General features: G+C 46.1%; 1 protein-coding gene across 3 annotated transcripts in view; it reads right to left on the minus strand.

Moving 5' to 3' along the window:
* WDFY4 (WDFY family member 4) overlaps nucleotides 1–19,722 on the minus strand; it is a 249,821-nt gene that overhangs the window by 228,976 nt on the left and 1,123 nt on the right. The window lies entirely within an intron of this gene.

Raw genomic sequence — 19,722 nt, forward strand, 5'->3', positions numbered from 1 at the left:
CAAACATACTCTCGCACTTCGTTTGCAGAAGTCATTTTCGTATACAAAAGTCATGTACATTCAGCATCAAAAATTGGGAAGGAAAACAATATCAGGAAGAATATCAAGCAGGCCTACATCCAAAAAGCTGACCATCAATAGTCAAGCTTTTCTTACAAATATACTGTTTAATAATATCACTGAAACACACTTTTTGTTTGTACTTTTGCTTTCATTGGTTGGTTGGCCAGGACCTCACTGGGGTTTATTTATTTCCATGTGGGGCTTGACTGTCAGCTGCAGAGCTTCCCAGGTGGCTAAGTGGTACAGAACCCACCTGCCAAGCAGGAGAAACGGGAGATGAGGGTTCAGTCACTGGGTCAGGAAGATCCCCTGGAGGAGGAAATGGCAACCCACTCCAGTAATCTCACCTGGGAAATCCCATGGACAGAGGAACATGGCGGCTCTAGTCCATGGGGTCGCAAACAGATGGGCAGGACTGAGTTAGCAAGCACTCAGCACCTCAGGGCAGGTGGCAGTTGCCTCACATTTCTCAGTCTCAGCACCATCTCCTTCCTGACCAGGACCAGGTTCCTCTCTGGTGTTGATTGTTTGTTCACTTTTCCCTAGACTCTTCATCCCCCATTCCCATCTACCCCACCCCACCCAGCCCACCTGCTTGATAGCATGGGTCCTTATAAAACATGGCATGATTTCTGAAGGCATCATTTTAGTTTCCCCAAATGACTTTTTGCATCTTTTCTCAACTTACTTTCTTACTCAACATTATGACTTCAGACCCAAGCATGTGGCTCTGTGTTTGTCAACCTCGTTTCCTCTGTTGCTCCATGTTAACTGGGCATCATGTGCCTGTTTGATTTGTTCACTCCACAGTGGATGGTTCGATTGCCTGAGACTTCCTGCACTGCCCTCCATCCTGTCCTGGACATTCCCACCAGGCTCCCCTCACGGGGCCGCATGTGACTGGCTCTGGGTACAAACACCTAGGCAGGAGTGCTGAGTCAAGAATGTATGATGTCTCTTGATTCAACCAAGTACAGTCGACTAAGATGCCTCCAGAAAGCTGGTGCTGAGCCACACTCCCCCACCTCCAAAGGGTCCTCTGCCATCTCCTCCACACCCCTGCTTGATATCACCCTGCTTCCTAATATTTGCCGATCAGACTGAAGTAAAGCACTCCCTCATTTTAATCTGCATCTCTCTCACCAATGAGTCTGAGCGTCTCTTTATATGACTCAGTCTTTGGATTTCCTCTTCTGAAAAATGACCACTCAAAACCTTTGCTTAATTGTCTTTGCCTATCTTTTTCTTGTTGCTTTGAGAGAGTATATTCTAAAAATAGATCCCGTGTTGCCTTTAAAAATAGCTAATATCTTCTCTCAATCTATTGCCTCATAAATTAGTTCATGACTTTTTTATGTCACAAAAAAGTACCATGACTACTTCCTATGTTGTTAAAAATCCCCTACATCTTCATTTTTAATGGTGTGTAGTGCCTGTAGAACCATGCTGATCCTTCATTAAACTAATCCCCTACATGTAGGCATGTAAGTCATTTCTAACTATTCACTGCTGTAAGCAGCACGGTGACAATAACACTGATGTCTAAGCCTTTCCGTCTGTTCATGATTAGACAACAGTTTGCAGTACATTCCTAAAAGGGAATAGCTGGATTTAAAGATAGGTAAAATTTGTAGGCTCTTGACACATATTTGCAAACAGCTTTCCCCCAAACACCTCATCAATGTACAGTCTTCCTACCAAGCATGTGCTGGATTTGACACTTCCTTAGTTACCATTTTTTTTTTCAATTCTCGCTGATTTAGTTTAAAAGCTGATTAAATGGCATCCACAGGCACATGAGAAGAGGCTCACCATCGCTAATCAGCATGGAAATAAATCAAATCCGCAATAAACTATCACCTCACACCTGTCGGAATGGCTATCATCAGAGTGAACACAAATAACTAATGTTGACAAGGTTTAGAGACAAGCAGACCCTTGTAGACTGTTAGCAGAAAAGTAAATTGGTGTAACCACTGTGGAAAACAGTATGGAGGTTTCCCAGAACTCTGAAAATAGAACTACCTTTTAACCCAGAAATTCCACTGCTGAGTATATATCAAAAAACAAAGCGATAATTTGAAAAGATAGATGCAACCCAATGTTCATAGCACTATCATTTACAATTGCCAAGATACGGGAGCAATCTAAGTATGTATCAACAGATCCGTGGATAAAGGAGATGTGGTACATCTGCACAACAGAATCCTTCTCAGCCATAAAAAAGAATGAACATTTGGCATATACATCAGCAGGGATGAACTTGGAAGGCATCACACTAAGTGAAGAAAGTCATACAGAGAAAGACAAATCCTGTATGGTATCACTTACATGCAGAATCTAAAAACGAAAATGAACTCGTGAATATAACAACAACAGAAAGAAATAGACTCACAGACATAGAGAAAAGCTAGTGGCTACCAGGAGGGAGAGGAAGAAAGGAAGACACTACTGTGATAGGAGAAAAGAAGTATAAACTATTGGGTATAAAATAAGCTGTAAAGATGGGGCTTCCCTGGCTGAGCCAGTGGTAAAGACCCCGCCTGCCAATGCAGGAGACATGAGAAACGTGGGTTCGATCCCTGGGTCGGGAAGATCCCCTGCAGGAGGGCATGGCAACCCACTCCAGTATTCTTGCCTGGAGAATCCCATGGACAGAGGAGCCTGATGGGCTACAGTCCATGGGGTCACAAAGAGTCGGACATAACTGAAGTGACTTAGCAGCAGCGGCAAGCTGTAAAGATAGGTTGCACAACATGGGGAATATAACCAGTATTTTATAACAGGAAAAATGGAGCATAACCTTTAAAAACTGTGAATCACTGTCTATCTCTGTCGTATCTCACTATGTATTTTGTTAGATGTGTTCTTGTCTGCCTGCTATTCAGTGTCCTTCCAGGCTCCTTGTGGTGGTTTTCTGGTGTCAGAGAGATGCCACATGTTCTCATTTCAAAAGTTCCCTGTAGGGGAATCCCAACTGTTCCCCTGGCATTAATTATGCCCAAGAGCCACATATCCACTAAACGTTAGCTTTGTGAAAGAAGACCGTTGCACCTTCATCAGCTGCTGCTGCTGAGGCGCTTCAGTTGTGCCCGACTCTGTGCGACCCCATAGACGGCAGCCCACCAAGCTCCTCTGTCCCTGGGATTCTCCAGGCAAGAACACTGGAGTGGGCTGCCATTTCCTTCTCCAAAGCATGCATGCATGCTAAATCACTTCAGTCATGTCTGACTCTGTGCGACCCCATGGACAGCAGCCCATCAGGCTCCTCTGTCCCTGGGATTCTCCAGGCAAGAACACCGGAATGGGCTGCCATTTCCTTCTCCAGCCTTCATCAGGGGTTGGCATGAAGTAGAAGCTCAATAAAATGTTACTATATACACAAACAAATGAATGAATGGACCTACATGCTGACGGCAGCCAGATCTCTCTCCATAGCCCAGACCTCTCTTCTAATAAGTCCTTTTTCTACTTGGATCCCCCAGACTCTGAAAGCCATTACATCTCAATCAAACAGACATTCTTATCATCAACAAAACCAGCCTAAGTCCAGCACAGACATCCCAGGACACAGGATGGAGGCTACAGTCGATCTAGGCTTGGCTGTATCACATAAAAGTCATCTTGGGGTTACATCTGCAGGTGCTACTAAAGGATTCATTCAGTAAAATGTATCAGAGGCCCTGCTAACCCACCACATTCCTAGGATAAGCAGGTAAGAAGAAACAGTGAGTTTCAAGCTGTGAAAATGTGATCCTGGGGGACAAAGCTGGACACCCAGGGGGAATATCAGAGCTGCTCAGGTATCCTCTGAAGTTAAGAAGCCACGTTTACTAAAATGTTCCCTTGAAAAGACTGAGATTTTCAGAAAAACAAGCATTGCTAACAAAACGGGATCCGTGAATCGTGTGGAGAAGTTGTCTGACTCAAATATCAAGTTGTGGCCTTCTCTCCTGTCCTGTAGGTCTGCTTCAGTTTTGTTTGTAAAAGGAAGGAACTGGAGAGTAGCCTGTCAAGGCTGTATGAAGAACAGCAAGAAGAAATTAATTCTAATCTAATCAGGAGTGTCTTCTCTCCTCTGTAAGCAGATGCAGGCACCAGCACAGACTCTGGAGCCAGGCTGCTCCAGTTTGAATCTCATGGGCTTAGATCAAGTGAAAATCCTGTCCCAGGCTCAGTGTCTTCATTTGTGACATGGGATAATAATAGGACCCCTCAGAGGAAATGGAGTCAGAGCTCTAGCATGGCATTTATTAGAGCCTTCTTGGTACAGGATTTACCTGCATCCCTTCACGTAATCTTCCTGCCATCTGGCAATGTCAAAGCTATCAGCCTTTGTTTGCAGATGGTACTAAGGCTCGGAGCAGAGAAGTGACCTGCCCAAGGTCCCATTGTGAGTCAGTAGCCCAAGTCGGGTCCACCCTGGGTCTACAGACAGCTCTGCAAACCAGGGGCTGAGCTCAAACAAGGGCTCACTTAGGGCACAGGGAAGAGAGGGGGCTTGGCCAGGTACCACGCTAGAAAGTGTCTTGGAGAAGTAGAAGTTTGAGGAGGGATGAAAGGAAAGATGACCTGGCAGGATTAGAAGGCTGGAGGCTACAAGGGGTCCCAGGAGACTCCAGGGAAACACAAGGCCCCACTCTGTACTGGCAAGTTATTTCCCAGTTCAGGTCAGGCTCCTGGCATGTGACACGTAGCCCAGCTTAGTCGTGTCCCCTCCGCATGCCTCACCAGGCAGACTAGAGGCCCTGCCTTTCTGCAGCCTGGATGTGGCTGTGGGAGACAGGCAACTGTGCAACCAGCTGCCCACTCATGCTGCCCCCAGGCAGAGCGGGGCTGCGGGGCTGAGATGGGAGCCAAAGGCCTAGAGTCCAGGCCCAGGCTGGTGCGGTGCTGCCTCAAGCAAGCTACTTCCCCTCTCTGAGTTTTCTCCTTGTTGAACTGGCCCTGGTGATCTCAGTTCCACCCTCTGGCCTTTACACACTGACCATAGGAGAGATGCAGGCCAGTGAGTCAGTGCAGAAGGGCTGGAGAGGTGCTTGAGTGGGCTGAGAGCCTGTGGGGTGTGTGTTGTGAAGGGCGTAGGCCAGCTGCTGTGTAGGAGCCAGATGACAAGTCTGCAGTGCCCTGAGAAGGGGAATTCCCTATGACCTCAGGGACACTGGGGCTGGGAATGTCCATCTACCCTGCACGGATCCCTAGTGCTATCGGAGCTTTATAATGTCTCAGAAGCAAAACATCCAGGGCATCCTGCTCTCAGTTGCTATGCAGGAGGCCAACATTTGAAGAATCATCTGGGTGACTGACGCTTGGGCTGCTAACCCCACCTTCAGCTGACTGCTTCACCCCTGACTTCCTGTGGGATGATTTGTCAACGGGTAGAAGTCTCAGGATGTCATGTATGATTTAGCAACCCTTGGAGTTAAAATGTCGGGAAGCTATTCTGGAGGAAACGTGTGTAGGTGTGTGGAGCCACCCTCCAACAGGGTATGTCGGAAGAAGCCTGGGACTCGCTGCATTCTATAGGGAAGCTCAGACCTAGTGGCGAAGAGTTGCGATGATAAAATTCAAGATGGATGTGCCCCCCATTTCTTGTCCGCCTATATGACTGTTAACCCTTTCTGGATTGCACTCCCCCCAGCACAGAGGCATACCTATTTACCATCCACATCAGGGGCATGGTCCCCAGGCCCCGGAGCTGGGGGAGCCCCTAAACCAGGTGATAGAGAACAGAACAGCAACTTTCCATGTACCTGCTGCAAACGACCTGCATTCCTTTCCATTCAAAAGTCAGTTCCTCATTGTATGTCAGCAGATCCAAATGCTGTTACTCCTGTGTCCACAAGAGCCTGGCCTCAACCTGACGCTCTCAGGGGAAAAAAAATCAGAAAACTAATCTTGTTCCAAAAACAAGTGCAGGGTGGGGTTCAGCCTCACTTCCTTCCCCACCATTTCATATTAACAGGAGAGCTTACAAGCAAATGAAAATAGGGAGGGGTGGATGGAAGTTACAATAGCGCGGATGCTCTGTTCACTCCACAGCCTACTGTTAATCAAGAGCACTGAGGTGGATACGAACACTAGCATTAGAGAAAGGTAGACTAAAAGCACACTGAGATACCAGGACGCATCTATGAGAATGTCTTTAAAAAACAAACAAAATCGTTAAGTGCTGGCAAGGATACAGAGCAACCGCAACCATCACTCTCGCTGCTGTGAATGCAAATGGTGCGGCCACTCTGGAAGACAGTTCAGCAATTTCTGAGGAAGTTAAACATATACTCGCCCCTTACCTTCCTGGGTATTTACCCTAGAGGAATGAAAATGTATGTTTATATAAAAACCTATACATGAGTGTTTATAGTAGGTCTATTCATAGCTGCCAAAACCTGGAAATTCTGCAAAATATTTATCAAAGGGTGAATGAATAAAGAAACACGTATCTCCGTATGGTGGGATGCTTCTCTGCAGTAGAAAGGAACACATTTTAGACCCACAGCAACCTGGATGGGTCTTGAAGACCTTATGCCGGGTAACAGGAGCCAGAACCCTACATACTGCCTTACCTCATTTATATGCCACTCTGGAAAAGGCAAAATTACAAGTACAGAAGATAGATCAATGCTTGCCAGGGATTTCAGATCAGATGGTGGCTCCAAAGGGCAATGGGAACGTCTGGGGTGGGAGAGTTCTATATCTTGACCTCGGGGGTGGTCACACAACTAAGTATGTGTGTCCAAAGGGCACACTGCAAGGGGTAAAATATTGTATAAAAACCACAAGTCCATCAAACTGACATGAAAAACACATATGTGGAAGTGTTCAGTTCAGTTCAGTCGCTCAGTTGTGTCCGACTCTTTGTGACCCCATGGACTGCAGCATGCCAGGCTTCCCTGTCCATCACCAACTCCCAGAGCTTACTCAAACTCATGTCCATCGAGTCAGTGAGGCCATCCAACCATCTCATCCTCTGTCGTCCCCTTCTCCCACCTTCAATCTTTCCCAGAGTCAGGGTATTTTCAAGTGAGTCAGTTCTTCGCATCAGGTGGCCAAAGTATTAGAGTTTCAGCTTCAGCATCAGTCCTTTCAATGAATATTCAGGACTGGTTTCCTTTAGGATGGACTGGTTTAATCTCCTTGCAGTCCAAGGGACTCTCAAGAGTCTTCTCCAACACCACAGTTCAAAAGCATCAATTCTTCCGTGCTCAGCTTTCTTTATAGTCCAACTCTCACATCCATACAAGACTACTGGAAAAATCATAGCTTTGACTAGACGGCTTCAGCAATACATGAACCATGAACTTCCAGATGTTTAAGCTGGTTTTAGAAAAGGCAGAGGAACCAGAGATCAAATTGCCAACATCAGCTGGATCATCAAAAAAGCAAGAGAGTTCCAGAAAAACATCTATTTCTGCTTTATTGACTATGCCAAAGCCTTTGAATGTGTGGATCACAATAAACTGTCAAAAATTCTGAAAGAGATGGGAATACCAGACCACCAGACCTGCCTCTTGAGAAATCTGTATGCAGGTCAGGAAGCAACAGTTAGAACTGGACGTGGAACAACAGACTGATTCCAAATAGGAAAAGGAGTATGTCAAGGCTCTATATTGTTACCCTGCTTATTTAACTTATATGCAGAGTACATCATGAGAAATGCTGGACTGGAGGAAGCACAAGCTGAAATCAAGATTGTTGGAAGAAATATCAATAACCTCAGATATGCAGATGACACCACTTTATGGCAGAAAGTGAAGAAGAACTAAGGAGCCCCTTGATGAAAGTGAAAGAGGAGAGTGAAATAGTTGGCTTAAAGCTCAACATTCACAAGACTAAGATCATGGCATCTGGTCCCATCACTTCATGGCAAATAGATGGGGAAACAGTGGCTGACTTTATTTTTCTGGGCTCCAAAATCACTGCAGATGGTGACTGCAGCCATGAATTAAAGACGCTTACTCCTTGGAAGGACAGTTATGACAAACCTAGACAATATATTCAAAAGCAGAGACATTACTTTGCCAACAAAGGTCCGTCTAGTCAAGGCTATGGTTTTTCCAGTGGTCATGTATGGATGTGAGAGTTGGACTATACAGAAAGCTGAGCACTGAAGAATTGATGCTTTTGAACTGTGATTTTGGAGAAGGCTCTTGAGGGTTCCTTGGACTGCAAGGAGATACAACTAGCCCATCCTAAAGGAGGTCACTCCTGAGTGTTCACTGGAAGGACTGATGTTGAAGCTGAAACTCCAATATTTTGGCCACCTGATGTGAAGAGCTGATTCATTTGAAAAGACCCTGATGCTGGGAAAGACTGAAGACAGGAGGAGAAGGGGATGACAGAGGATGAGATGGTTGGATGGCATCACCGACTCAATGTACATGAGTTTGGGTAAACTCTGCGAGTTGGTGACAGACAGGGAGCCCTGGCATGCTGCGGTCCATGGGGTCGCAAAGAGTCGGACATGACTGAGCGACTGAACTGAACTGAACTGAGAGGGACCTTTGTTGGCAAAGTAATGCCTCTACTTTTTAATATGCTATCTAGATTGGTCATAACTTTTCTTCCAAGAAGCAAGCATCTTTTAATTTCATGACTGCAGTCACCATCTGCAGTGATTTTAGAGACCAAAATAATAAATATGGAGGTAGAAGGAGCACCAATAGAGAAGCTAGAGGCTAAGGGTTTAGACCCCTCACCTGCTCCTCCTACTGAGGCTGCTACTCAAAGAGGGTTTCACCAGCATCCCAATCTGATGTGCACAAACCAGACTAAAGAGCCTGACCAGGACCCTGGGCTCCCCAAGCTCCATGAGAGCAACAGACGAGTCTCCAGACAGAAGAGGGCTGAGTCAGGCATGATGGGAAAATCATGCTTCAGCCGAGTTCTAGTGGCTGACACAGATATGGAGTTCCAAATAATAGATCTTAAATGTCTAGAAAGGGAGAACACAGTAAGGTGAATCTAGAATGGTTATTCCTAGCTGGCATAAGCCAGGCTTGGAACAGGGAAAGACAAGAGAAAAGATGATCTCACAGCAAGGACTAGCGATCACCTTGGTGTGGCCCCCACCCTGTCCAGTTAGCAAGAGTCCCCACCTCCTACATCAGCCAAGGGTGAAGAGTACCAGCAGGTGGGAAACAGCAGAGCCATGGACCCTATCTCCTGCGTCATATGACTCAAGAAGAGAAGGAGGCCACTCAGGTTATTTCCAGAAGTTCAAGAATTCCCCTGAAGACTAAGATGGGGACTTGATTGGCAGGAATCAGGCAAGTGGGGCAACACCTCCCATGGCTCTCAACACTTCCTTTTTTTGATTCCACTCTGTGCACTCCTGGCCAGCGCACACCTCTGTGGTTTTTGCAACAGCAATAAAATATAGGAACTCACAGTTTGCTGGGGAAGGGACCCAGTTTTGTATCTCAGTATGTGTACTGACTTCCACATCGCCAAAAATGGCCAGGGAGCAGTTCCCCTGGCCATACCGTCAATGCTTAGCTGCGACTGAGTAATCATGGTCAACACAAAGATGTGGGCTGGTGAACAAGCAGCCCAGTTCCTGTAACTGGAGCCTCTTTAGTGAGGGAGTTTATCTGCGGCTTGACCTCCACTGGAATGTAAGGAGATGCTGCCTAAGTAAGAATGGCCATAACTGAATGAGCATCTAACAGGCCATCAGAGTTCCCTAATTTTAGAAAATTTGTAAAGGAATTATTATTATGTCCATTATACAGGTAGGGAGGGCAAGACTCTGAGAAAAACAGGTAACTTATCTGAAATCAAACTGCTAATAAGTGTTAGAATCAAAGTCAAATGCAGACTCTTCTTACTCCCAAGTCCTCACCTCCTTTCATCACTCTAGCTTGGCTTGACACAGTAGCTAAGAGTGTTAAAAGCAGACCTCAGGGGCACCTCAGGTACTAGTTGGACACTCTTACTGCCAACACTGCAGGGGTGCTCTGGCTGGTCTTGCAAAGTTGCCACTGACCCTTGGGCACAGAAAGTTTAGCACCACACTGCCATCTGGCCCCCTCACATTGCAGGTGAGCAGGCCCAGAAGAGGACCCTCTGGTTTTGCCATCTCCCCAGGGTAGAGCTGCTGTCTGGGAGCCACAGTTTCCAGGGTTCATTAGCCCTGGCACAAGGTGGGCACCAGCTGACCAGTCACTCCTGGACTGCCACCAGCAGCACACCCGGTGCTAATACTCACCCCCCGGCTAGCCACACCCCCAGGCTAGCCACCAGAGCTGCGGCTCTACTCAGCTTTCTCTGCATGGCGGGTTGTTTGACTGTTAAACGTACAAGAAGCAGAATCACCCCTGGTGCACGCCCTGGTCCACCTCCCAATCCAGGACGCACTGGGGAAGCAGACACAGCAGGGTAGGTGCTGGGCAGGGAGCTGCCTGGCTCTGGGGCACAGAAGAGGCTCATGGCCCAGCCCAGAGAGGGCTGTGGTGGTCTGGAAGGGTATCTCGGGATGGACTATACCCGGGATGGGCACTGGGGGGTAAGGAGGAGGTGGATCTGAGGCAAAGCAGGTGGACACTCCAGGCAGCCCGTGTGTCAGGGATGTGTAGGCTTCAAGGCCGGGTCACAGGGGCAGGGATGGGGTAAAGGGGACATGGACCTGCCTCACCCACGCGGTGTCGTGGGGCCTGTGGGGCTCTCAGCAGGGAGCATCACAGACGGCACAGAGACCAGCTTCTGGATGCCCCTCCCCCAAGCCGGTGGGGAAGACGAGCTCCCCACACGCTCAGAGCCTGTGGGGAACTGGAGGTGGGAGAAGGAGGCTACAATACAGTGTCTGAAATGCACCTTTGGAGCAGGAATCAGCACTAAGGCGCAGAGGGAAGGATCTGGTATTGGTGAAGGTGGGAGAAGAGAGCGCTCACAGAAACAGTCTTGGGAGAGGGAGCATAAGGGAAGGAGGAGCAAGACTGCCACAGGCTGGAGAGAATTGTTCCTGGGAAGGACACACAAAGGGACGAGAGACGAGAGACGTGAGGCTGAAACGTGGTGGTTTGTGCCACTGTGGGAGATGCAGGGTAGGAGTAGGGTGGAGACTGTGGGCAGAGGCTGGGGCACAAAGGCCTCCCGATCCTGAGCTGCCCCCATCCCATTCCTCACCCTCTGGACTCCCTGGGGGAGTGACATCTCTGGGGACTTTGCGGCATCCTTATTCTTCTCAGGCCACTTGTTCAGGTGAAAGAGATGAAAGAGTTCCAGGATTGGTTAGCTCATACAATCGGCCTGTTTAGCTTATTAAATGTCAAGTATTATTTGGTCAGAAAATAAATACAAAAATAGCTCATTAAACTTTCAAACATACCTGGAGGTATGCATTCCTGACTTGTAAGAAATTAAGCATCTCTTAATTCTCATGGAATTAATTTGATAAAGAAATTCTTCCAAGGATTACACAAACAGATGGAAAGATATATACCATGTTCTTGGATTGGAAGTATCAATATTGTAAAAATGACTATAGTACCCAAGGCAATCTACAGATTCAATGCGTGTGTGTGCGCTAACTCACTTTCAGTTCAGTTCAGTCGCTCAGTCGTGTCCGACTCTTTGCGACCCCATGAATCGCAGCATGCCAGGCCTCCCTGTCCATCACAAACTCCCGGAGTTCACTCAGACTCACGTCCATCGAGTCAGTGATGCCATCCAGCCATCTCATCCTCTGTTGTCCCCTTCTCCTCCTGCCCCCAATCCCTCCCAGCATCACAGTCTTTTCCAATGAGTCAGCTCTTCGCATGAGGTGGCCACAGTACTGGAGTTTCGGCTTCAGCATCAGTCCCTCCAAAGAAATCCCAGGGCTGAGTCACGTCCAACTCTTCGCAGCCCCATGGACCGTAGCCCGTCAGGCTCCTCTGTCCATGGCATTTTCCAGACAAGAATACTGGAGTGGGTTGCCATTTCCTACTTCAGAGGACCTTCCCAACTCTGGACCGAACCCACATGTCTTGCGTCTCCTGCATTGGCAGGTGAATTCTTTACCACCGTGCCGCCTGGGAAGCAAACAGGAAGGTGCTGGCACAGGAACAGAAATACAGATAAATGGGACACGCTAGAGAGCCCAGAAACACACTCGTGCACCTTTGGCCAATGCATCTGTGACAAAGGAAGCAAGGCTCCCCAGTGCAGAAAAGAGAACCCACAGATGAAGGGGCGCCTGAGAGAGAAAGTCACTGTGAGCAGGCATGCCCTGTGGAGTCAGACAGCGTAAAAGTCCACGTTTTGTAATTCCCAGACCCATCATTCTCACTCAGGACCTTTTGCCTAGAACTGCTGCACTTTTCTCCTTGTGTTGACCTTATTCATGAACACGCTTTCTCCTACTCATTCATGCATTTCCTCAATTTTAAATTTTTATCCATATAAAATGCCACAATTATTTAGTTCATGTTGGGGTGGTATTAAATACACACATCAAAAATGATACTATTCAGACATTTTTAAATCGTGTGAGGAAAGACATTTTTCTGGGGATGGAGATGGTATTGTAGCCAGGCTTTGGGAGAGGGGTCCCTTCCCACAAGGGGACGCAGTAGAATCACTCAGAGTAACTGCCCTACCACTCTCGCCCCAGGCCCAAGACGGAACCTTGGACCCATTTCAGGTCCCGTGATGTGGTAAATACGTCACTTATATAATGGAATGCTTCCGGGAGACAGGTGCATGCAAGGAAAAACTGAAGTAAAATAACAGACTGTGTGTTCCTGAAGTAAAATAACAGACTGTGTGTTCCGATTTTTTAAGTTTCTTCTGAACGTCTGGATATTGGCCCACCTTCACTGTCCTGGTTCTTTTCTCCCCCTTCGCTCTACCCAAAGGCAGTGGCAGCAGCGCGCACAGCTGCTGCGCACGCGCAGGACGCCCCGCGCTCCGGCACCTGCGGAGGAGCTGCGTGGCTCCATCCTCCCCAACATGGGCTGCTGCGTCCTCTCCCATCACTGCCTTCCACCAGCTTCTAAAGGACGCAGCATGTTATTAGGCCCTGCCTTTAATACACAAGACAAGGCCCTGCCTTGTCTCCCAGCTGCCCCATCCCTACTACTCCCGCCCCCTGGACCACCTGGTTTCTGCCCCTGGGCCACTCTCAACTTCATCTGGTCCACGCTCAGAGATCCGGGGAAAATCCTGTGCGCTCACTGTAGCGTTTCAACATTATTAACTTCTGACATACTCTGACCATCCTATAACAGTTTCTAAATGTGTGTTTCTGTTTTTCGTCTTTGACAGTACATCGCTTTTTATTGTATTTTGTGCATATCCTTTAAAAAACTGACATTGAGGTGCTGCTGCTACTGCTAAGTCGCTTCAGTTGGGTCCGACTCTGTGCGACCCCATAGACGGCAGCCCACCAGGCTCCCCCGTCCCTGGGATTCTTCAGGCAAGAACACTGGAGTGGGTTGCCATTTCCTTCTCCAATGCATGACAGTGAAAAGTGAAAGTGAAGTCGCTCAGTCGTGTCCGACTCTTCGCGACCCCATGGACTGCAGCCCACCAGGCTCCTCTATCCAAGGGATTTTCCAGGCAAGAGTACTGGACTGGGGTGCCTTGGGGTGCTACTTGGGCTATATTCTTATTATTGAAAATACAAAAATCAACAAATGTTTCCTGCCCTTTTTTTGTATACTACTTTTCACATCCAAGCATATGTTACTTGTAATTGATGTACAAAGTCTTAATGCAGTAAGTGCCTGTCATCATACCATAAATATATTCTATGTTGCCCTTCTCCTTAAATTATGAGATTTAATAATGGAGAAGGATTCTTGGTCGATTCCCCATAACTGATTCTTTTACTGTCTATAAACAGGATGCTCAGGGCATCTCCACTGTTGCTATGGGCAGGGCTGAGAGGAAAGATCCCCTCACAATCTTTTTGTCTGCTGTAAATTATCTATGAAGATGAATTTTCAAAAGAAGGATTAGCCATTGTCCAAGAGAGAAGAGCAGTTTTCACACTTCTGCCACACACTGACTACATCTTTCTAGAAGTGTTCCATCAGCTTTTTAGTGGTAGTTAATAAATAAGCCTCTTGATGAAAGTGAAAGTGGAGAGTGAAAAAGTTGGCTTAAAGCTCAACATTCAGAAAATGAAGATCATGGCATCCGGTCCCATCACTTCATGGCAAATAGATGGGGAAACAGTGGAAACAGTGGCTGACTTTATTTTGGGGGGCTCCAAAATCACTGCAGATGGTGACTGCAGCCATGAAATTAAAAGACGCCTACTCCTTGGAAGGAAAGTTATGACCAACCTAGATAGCATATTCAAAAGCAGAGACATTACTTTGCCAACAAAGGTCCGTCTAGTCAAGGCTATGGTTTTTCCACATGTATGGATGTGAGAGTTGGACTGTGAAGAAAGCTGAGTGCCGAAGAATTGATGCTTTTGAACTGTGGTGTTGGAGAAGACTCTTGAGAGTCCCTTGGACTGCAAGGAGATCCAACCAGTCCATTCTAAAGGAGATCAGCCCTGGGATTTCTTTGGAAGGAATGATACTCAAGCTGAAACTCCAATACTTTGGCCACCTCATGCGAAGAGCTGACTCATTGGAAAAGACTCTGATGCTGGGAGGGACTGGGGGCAGGAGGAGAAGGGGACGACAGAGGATGAGAGGCCTGGATGGCATCACTGACTCGATGGACATGAGTCTGAGTGAACTCCGGGAGTTTGTGATGGACATGGAGGCCTGGCGTGCTGCGATTCATGGGGTGGCAAAGAGTCAGACACGACTGAGCGACTGAACTGAACTGAACTGAATGCAAAGCACACAGACTTTAACATCTGGTGGAACTAGGTTCAAATTCCAATCAAGGGATTTAATGCCTGAGGGTAAAGGACTTTACCTCTCTGAGCCTCCATTTTCTCATCTGTAAAATGGGAGTGATGAAACTGATCTCACTGTGGGGATCAAATGAGACTGCAAATACCAGAGTCCTACCCAATGTCTGGCTTATTGTAAGTACGAAATCCATTCTTCTTATCCTCCATACTTTCTCCTTGGAATTATCTAGATGAGGAACTTTTCACTTTTATAATTTCCCATCCTTCTTGAACCATTTTCCTCATGAAAGTCTTAGCCATGAAACAAGAAGTATCATTTCTCTGAAGGGTGCTTCCCAGCAGAAATATAAAACCAACCACGAATTCAAGCCACATGTGTAATTTTAAATTAGGGGGCAACCACATTTAGAAAGTAAAAATAAATAGGTTAAATTCATTAACTGTATTTAAATATATTTTAAAATATATTTTATTTAAGGCAATATATCCAAAGTATTATCATTTCAATGTTATCAATATTTTCAAGTAAAGATAGTCTATATTTCTTTTGTTGTTTGTTTTTAATATCTTTGAAATCCAAGGTGCATTTTATAACTTACAGCACATCTCAGCTTAGACTGGCCACTTTTCAGCGATGACTGCGGGCTATCATATTGGATAACATAGGTGTGGACTTTGAGACTTAAGTGTTTAACAGGTGTATGAAGGGCTTAGAAATGTTACCGAGAGACACCATTTCCCACGTAAAATGCAGGGGCATTTTGATAGTTTGCAGGGCCCTTGGAGGGAGACAACCAAAGTAAGTCCTTAGTTGTAAATAAAATGGATGTGAGCTCTACAGTGAGGCTCAAGGACCCCCGAGGTGCTCATCTTCCCCCTTCCTCTCCTGCACAAAATATCTCCCCTCCTGAAGCTCAGTCCCCTTAAAATCCAGTTCCTCTGATGAATTTACCATTAACCCCTTTATCCAAAACTTTATTTGAAAGAAAACAAAACAGATTTTGTTCAGCACCTGTTCCCCTCAGGACTGAAGAGTAACAAATGAAAAGAGGAACTGAAACCAAGCAGGACCCTACAGGGCCCTCATGCGTAAAGAAGACCCGCCATGTCCCTCATTTCTTCTTTATAGCAAGAAAAAAAGACTTTAGTCTCCTAAGGCTTCTGCGTGTTCCAAAAAGCAGACTCACGCAGTTAATGATTAGGAAAAGAGAGTCACAGGAGGCCAAGCTCCCCCGCAGAGAAATAGATAACAGTCTGACGTATCTCTTTGAGTTGCTCTGTAGAAACTAAGGAACCCCCATCCACCCAGGTGAAGGATGGTAACCACATGCTGGGCATGTAGACCCCAGACTGGCTGGAACTAGAAAGCTGATGACTGAGATGTTCAGAACATCACCCGTTACCTCACCGCCAGCCAATCAGAAGAAGGTTCATGAGCTGAACACATAGCCTACTACCCTCTCCCTTTGACCTTTTTTTGCCTTTAAAACCTTGTGCCCCAGCCAGCTGCTGCTGCTGCTAAGTCATGTCAGTCGTGTCCGACTCTGTGTGACCCCAGAGACGGCAGCCCCCCAGGCTCCCCCGTCCCTGGGATTCTCCAGGCAAGAACACTGGAGTGGGCTGCCATTTCCTTCTCCAATGCATGGAAGTGAAAAGTGAAAGAGAAGTCTCTCAGTCGTGTCTGACTCTTAGCGACCCCACGGACTGCAGCCCACCAGGCTCCTCCGTCCATGGGATTTTCCAGGCAAGAGTACTGGAGTGGGGTGCCATTGCCTTCTCCAGCCCCAGCCAGCTAGCAAGATAAATTTGAAACAAGTCTAGAACTCCTATCTTCTGAGTCAGCGCCTCCTTGATGAATAAATCTTTCTCTGCACTAAACTCCAATGTCTGTGTGTTTGATGTAACAACAACTCCTCTCCCAAGTGGCCACGCGGCCTTGCTTTTCTGCCAAAAGTCCGCTTGAGGGAGAGGGTGCCAAGAGTTCATTCCTCCACTTGATGTCTAATAAGCATCTCCATCTTTATATGTTCAAATTGATATTCTGGAATAATCACCACCTCGCAAATATGTTCCTTGACAATTCAGTTCTCTCTGTTGCTCTAGACTCATCTTTAATTTCTCTCTCCTACACCCAACACTTGCAACATTGTCAAATCTCTCTCAAAAAATATCCAGACTCTCACCACTCTTAGTTCAGTTCAGTTCAGTTGCTCAGTCATGTCCGACTCTCTGCGACCCCATGAATCACAGCACACCAGCCCTCCCTGTCTATCACCAACTCCCAGAGTTCACGCGGACTCACGTCCATCGAGTCAGTGATGCCATCCAGGCCTCTCATCCTCTGTCGTCCCCTTCTCCTCCTGCCCCCAATCCCTCCCAGGATTAGAGTCTTTTCGGACGAGTCAACTCTTCGCATGAGGTGGCCAAAGTACTGGAGTTTCAGCTTCAGCATCACTGCTACTCATTGTCTCTGTTACTATCACTTTGGGGCAAACCATTGTTACCTCCAGCCTGGGTTATAACAACAGCCTCTTAACTGATAATATTTCTTCTTCCTTTGTTACTCACAGAAGGTGGTTTTTCTTTAAGGCAGCATGTATCAGCAAGAGTCAAAAAAACATATTTTTGAAGACAAAGGCAATAATATAAAAATCAAACCAATTAGGAATAAATCTAGGCAAAGTATGCACTAATTTTATAAAAGAGACTAACCATATTCATGAATTAGCAGAGTCATTTTCATAAAGACATAACTTCTCTTTAAATTATATTTCTAATAAATCTGAACAGAACTTTTTTGTTGAAACTGAGAAGCTGTTTCTAAAATTCATATTAATAAAGAAGGAAACAATATGTCAAGATAGAAGGAAAGAATAAGAAAAAATGAGGAGACACTTTCCAGATAAGAAAACTTATTATAAGCTTCTAGTTAATAATATTATTTAGTGTTGGCAAAGTGTAGAAAAACAAATAGACAGAGAGAGCCCAAGATCAGACCCACTACACATGCCAACTTGATTTACAACAGAGTTGTGATAGATCAGTGACTAAAGAATGGCCTTTCTGATTTTGGAGCTAACACTCTTGGTTATCCGTATGGAAAGCACTGTGTAAAGTAAAGCATTACCCACCACCTCACACCCTACAGAATGATCATTTCTAAGTAGGACTAAAGACTAAATATGAATGGAAAAAATATTTTTTAAATTTAAAAGAGAGTAATTTTATGACTTTACAGTGGAGAGAATCTCTTAGATAATATACACGTATATCTCATAAAAGAACATTATGGGTAAATTAAGCTTGTTTGAAACTAAGAAGTTCAATCGTTAATAGAAATCACAAATAACATAAGGAGACAAGGCACAAACAAGAGAGAAGTATTTACAATATACATGAATAACAAAGAATTAACATCAGAATATGTACTGCATTAGAGAAGACCAATAAGATAAAAGACAGATGACCCCATAGAGAAAAAGATTTGAACAGGAAAAAGAATTTAGAATGGGCAAGGAGGACATAAACAGATGACCAAACTTAGTATTTCAGAAAGTGCAAATTTAAAACACAGAAGGCTTTTCATTTGCTCGGAATCGGTATAAAACTCCAACGAGATCAAATGTTGATGAGGATGTAAAGCAAGAGAAACTTTTACATATTGCTGATGGGTGGGTAGTGTTACAATTGACTTGAAAGAGGTTTCACTATTATCCAATAAGGCTGAAGATTTCTATACCCTACAACCCACCAACGCTACTTCTAGGATACGTGCCCTAGAGAATTCTTGCACATGCGCGGCAGGATATATGCACAAAGGAGACTCCCAGCAGCACTTACTGCGCTGACAGCACCGAGCAACTTACAACGGGAAGAAAAAACAAACCCTAGGAGCACCCCAAGCGCCCACTGGCAGTATATTGGGAGAGTATACGGAGGTATATTCGTGAGTAACAGAATATTATCCAGCAATAAGGGAGCTTCCCAGGTGGTGCTAGTGGTAAAGGAACCCACCTGCCAGGGCAAGAGACCTGAGTCGCAGGTTTGACCCCTGGGGTCGGGAAGATCCCCTGGAGGAGGACGTAGAAAACCACTCCAGTCTCCTTGCCTGGAGAATCCCATGGACAGAGGAGCCTGGCAGGCTGCAGTCCATGGGGTCGCAAAGAGTCAGACACAGCTGAAGCGACTTAGCACATCCAGCAACAAACGTGAATGCATTAGAGACACATTCAATGATATGAAGAAATATCACTCTTCATTATTCAAATATTATTCAGACACATAATTTTGATGAAATTAGCAAACTTAAAAGGATATTTAATTACTATTGATAAAGTTCAAATCCATGAGAAAGCAAATGACATATTTTGCACTTTAAATATACAAAGTCGAATTGAAAGGAAAAGCAAAAGAACTATAAGCTCAAAATTGAGAGCAACGGTTTTCTCTGAAGAGACAGAGAAGGCTGGGCACACAGAGGGCTTCACAGATGCTGGTGCTCTTTGAAACAAAACCGCGGTGACGACGCACAGGGCCATCTTCATTCCTCATAGCCTGTATATGTCCTCTGAGTTTTCCTATCTGCTCACTATTTCATGACTTTCCAAGTCTGGGGGACTACCGCCCAGGTCCTCACACTGGGCAGGAAGGCCCTCCTTGACCTGACCCCACCCCAGTCCTCTCTGGCCAGGTCACGTGGCGTATTCCTTACCCTCATCTGCCACTCGGGCCTCGACCAGTCTTCCTCTGCACCTTGACCTTCTCAGGTCCCCCTGCCAAGAACACAGCTCAGAAATACACTTGGCTCAGGCCTTCCCTGCCTTCAGGCCTCCACTTACACGTGCCTTCCTGGGCTT

The sequence above is a fragment of the Bos grunniens genome, chromosome 28 (genome assembly GCF_055505025.1).
Source record: "Bos grunniens cultivar Pamir isolate PY7600 chromosome 28, Bosgru_T2T1.0, whole genome shotgun sequence".
In the NCBI taxonomy this organism is placed as follows: Eukaryota; Metazoa; Chordata; class Mammalia; order Artiodactyla; family Bovidae; genus Bos; species Bos grunniens.